This window comes from Brachyhypopomus gauderio, unplaced genomic scaffold (assembly GCF_052324685.1).
Source record: "Brachyhypopomus gauderio isolate BG-103 unplaced genomic scaffold, BGAUD_0.2 sc84, whole genome shotgun sequence".
Taxonomy (NCBI): domain Eukaryota; kingdom Metazoa; phylum Chordata; class Actinopteri; order Gymnotiformes; family Hypopomidae; genus Brachyhypopomus; species Brachyhypopomus gauderio.
This window is the reverse complement of record NW_027506905.1, coordinates 37,501-41,473: the sequence shown is the minus strand read 5'-3', so window position 1 is coordinate 41,473 and position 3,973 is coordinate 37,501. Positions and strand designations below refer to the sequence as shown.

The 3,973-nt window shown below is 48.0% G+C and overlaps 1 non-coding gene across 1 annotated transcript; it reads left to right on the top strand.

The window, feature by feature from the left end:
- The first annotated feature begins 3,477 nt into the window (after nt 1-3,477).
- LOC143493331 (5.8S ribosomal RNA) lies at nt 3,478-3,631 on the top strand. Its single transcript, XR_013125400.1, has one exon. It is a non-coding gene; the product is annotated as a 5.8S ribosomal RNA (ribosomal RNA).
- Nucleotides 3,632-3,973: the final 342 nt, after the last annotated feature.

Below are 3,973 nucleotides of genomic sequence, written 5' to 3'. Positions count from 1 at the left end.
AAAACATCCCAATTGCAATCTATTTGAATAGGCATCCCATAATAGTGGAAATAGATTGGAAGTGGGATCGGTAATCACAAAACATCCCAATTGCAATCTATTTGAATAGGCATCCCATAATAGCTGAAATAGATTGGAAGTGGGATAGGTAATCACAAAACATCCCAATTGCAATCTATTTGAATAGGCATCCCATAATAGTGGAAATAGATTGGAAGTGGGATCGGTAATCACAAAACATCCCAATTGCAATCTATTTGAATAGGCATCCCATAATAGCTGAAATAGATTGGAAGTGGGATAGGTAATCACAAAACATCCCAATTGCAATCTATTTGAATAGGCATCCCATAATAGCTGAAATAGATTGGAAGTGGGATAGGTAATCACAAAACATCCCAATAGCAATCTATTTGAATAGGCATCCCATAATAGCTGAAATAGATTGGAAGTGGGATTGGTAATCACAAAACATCCCAATTGCAATCTATTTGAATAGGCATCCCATAATAGCTGAAATAGATTGGAAGTGGGATAGGTAATCACAAAACATCCCAATTGCAATCTATTTGAATAGGCATCCCATAATAGCTGAAATAGATTGGAAGTGGGATAGGTAATCACAAAACATCCCAATAGCAATCTATTTGAATAGGCATCCCATAATAGCTGAAATAGATTGGAAGTGGGATAGGTAATCACAAAACATCCCAATTGCAATCTATTTGAATAGGCATCCCATAATAATGGAAATAGATTGGAAGTGGGATTGGTAATCACAAAACATCCCACTTGCAATCTATTTGAATAGGCATCCCATAATAATGGAAATAGATTGGAAGTGGGATTGGTAATCACAAAACATCCCAATAGCAATCTATTTGAATAGGCATCCCATAATAATGGAAATAGATTGGAAGTGGGATTGGTAATCACAAAACATCCCACTTGCAATCTATTTGAATAGGCATCCCATAATAATGGAAATAGATTGGAAGTGGGATCGGTAATCACAAAACATCCCAATAGCAATCTATTTGAATAGGCATCCCATAATAATGGAAATAGATTGGAAGTGGGATTGGTAATCACAAAACATCCCAATAGCAATCTATTTGAATAGGCATCCCATAATAGCTGAAATAGATTGGAAGTGGGATTGGTAATCACAAAACATCCCAATAGCAATCTATTTGAATAGGCATCCCATAATAATGGAAATAGATTGGAAGTGGGATTGGTAATCACAAAACATCCCACTTGCAATCTATTTGAATAGGCATCCCATAATAATGGAAATAGATTGGAAGTGGGACTGGTAATCACAAAACATCCCAATAGCAATCTATTTGAATAGGCATCCCATAATAATGGAAATAGATTGGAAGTGGGATAGGTAATCACAAAACATCCCAATTGCAATCTATTTGAATAGGCATCCCATAATAATGGGAATAGATTGGAAGTGGGATTGGTAATCACAAAACATCCCACTTGCAATCTATTTGAATAGGCATCCCATAATAATGGAAATAGATTGGAAGTGGGATCGGTAATCACAAAACATCCCAATAGCAATCTATTTGAATAGGCATCCCATAATAGCTGAAATAGATTGGAAGTGGGATTGGTAATCACAAAACATCCCAATAGCAATCTATTTGAATAGGCATCCCATAATAATGGAAATAGATTGGAAGTGGGATTGGTAATCACAAAACATCCCACTTGCAATCTATTTGAATAGGCATCCCATAATAATGGAAATAGATTGGAAGTGGGACTGGTAATCACAAAACATCCCAATAGCAATCTATTTGAATAGGCATCCCATAATAGCTGAAATAGATTGGAAGTGGGATCGGTAATCACAAAACATCCCAATAGCAATCTATTTGAATAGGCATCCCATAATAGCTGAAATAGATTGGAAGTGGGATCGGTAATCACAAAACATCCCACTTGCAATCTAATTGAACGGGCATCCCATAATAATCTACATAATAGAATAGATTGGAAGTGGGCTTTTTGTTACTTACCAATCCCACTTCCAATTTACTTGGATGTGCTCCACTCTGTGGCCAAACTGCGTATCGCGCGAAAAATGCCCGTTTTTCAATAATTCATTGCCCGCCTCGTGGGGGGGCTAGACGCTCCGCGACACTTTGACACGCGTCGGGGCGTCCCCAGGATGTGCCCTGACCCATCGGACCGGCTGGCAAAAATCCCGGGACTTCTGCGCGCAGTGTCCGGCAGAAGCAGTTTAGTAGATTGGAAGTGGGATGCGAAAGCGCTATCTAGAGGAAGTAAAAGTCGTAACAAGGTTTCCGTAGGTGAACCTGCGGAAGGATCATTAACGGGTAGCGCCGCCCGGCGCGCCTCCTCCCAGCCTCTGTGCGTCTCCTCGGGCCTCTGGGGAAAGGGTTGTGCGCTTCGGTACCGGACTGGAGATCATCATATGTTTAACGCCTGAACAGCGATGGCGCAAGCTGGTCTGTTCTCTCCAAACAGCCCCCCATCTCGAGCGCACCTCCTCGGTACTCTCTGGCTCGTGCGAAGCGCTAAAAAACACGGTTACGGCCGGTTTCCACACGCACAATGGCGTGAGTCTGGGCCGCGAGGCCCTCTCTCTCTGTCGGCGTGCGTGGGGTTTTCCACATTCGGTGACCTCAGGCTCACGGCACCACCACGCACCCTACGTCTGTTGCTATAAATCGGGACTGTGCCCGTAAAGGACCAGACCCGCGTTGGGAGGTTCGCAGGAGGCTCACGCCACCTTTGTCTTCCTGGGCTCAGACGTCGTCAAAGCGGTTGCGCGTGTGTGGCCGTTGCCTTCCATTTTTCGTCGGGTGACGGGTACCTACTAGTCTTCGAACCAACCCCATACAGCGCTACGAGTGCTCTCCCTTACCGGAGGCATGGCGGGCGGTGATGGGGAGGGCCACGTGTGGACTCTAGCTCATCAACCCCGCCTCAGGCAGCGCTACGAGTGCTCTCCTGTACTGGAGACATGGCGGACGCTGACTGGGTGGTCCCCCTGGTGGCTTTAGTCTTCACACCCTCCACACCCCGGTGCTACGCGTGCTCCTCTCCGCAGGGAGGGGTGGACATGGCGGGCGGCGGGTGAGGAGAGGGGTTCACTGTGTGCTGTAGCTCCCAAGCTCACCTCGGGCAGCGCTACGAGTGCTCCTCCCTTCCTGGGAGCATGGCGGGCGGTGACGAGGTAGGCCTCTGGGTCCTTCAGTATTCACACACCCCTTTCCAACACCCCGTTGCTACGCGTGCTCACCCAGTCCTCCGAGACGGACAGGGCGGGTGCCGAGTGTGGAGGGGGCCCGCAGAGGGCTGCGGGTTTAAAGACCCCGTGCTCGGGTGCCTGTCCCTCGGGTCAGGCACTACGGCGGGGCGCCCGTCACTTGAAAAATGGTAAAAACCATTTATCATGTTTGGTGCCTCTCACGAAAAAACCAAGAGTACAACTCTTAGCGGTGGATCACTCGGCTCGTGCGTCGATGAAGAACGCAGCCAGCTGCGAGAACTAATGTGAATTGCAGGACACATTGATCATCGACACTTCGAACGCACATTGCGGCCCTGGGTTCATCCCAGGGCTACGCCTGTCTGAGGGTCGCTATTCCCATCATTCGGACTGTGCCTGTAATGGGCAAGACCGCGGTTGGAGGTTCGAAGGTGGCCCTGGTCACCTCCGTCTTCCTAAATTCAGACGCGTCCCGGTCCTCTAGCTCCCCGGCTAGAGAGAGGGGTCACACGCTCCGTGTTAGGTTTCGCTGTGGAGCTCGTCTCCCCGTAGGCTGCGGCCTCCCTGCCTCTCGATCACCCCGATCCTGGTCCTCCAGGGGCCCCGCAATACTCCTACGGCCGAGGAAGAAGCGCGCACGCGGCTGCCGGTGGGCAACCATTCAGGCTGCCCGCGTGCGTGTCTCCCCCTTCCTCACCAGGCCGGCAGGAGGAT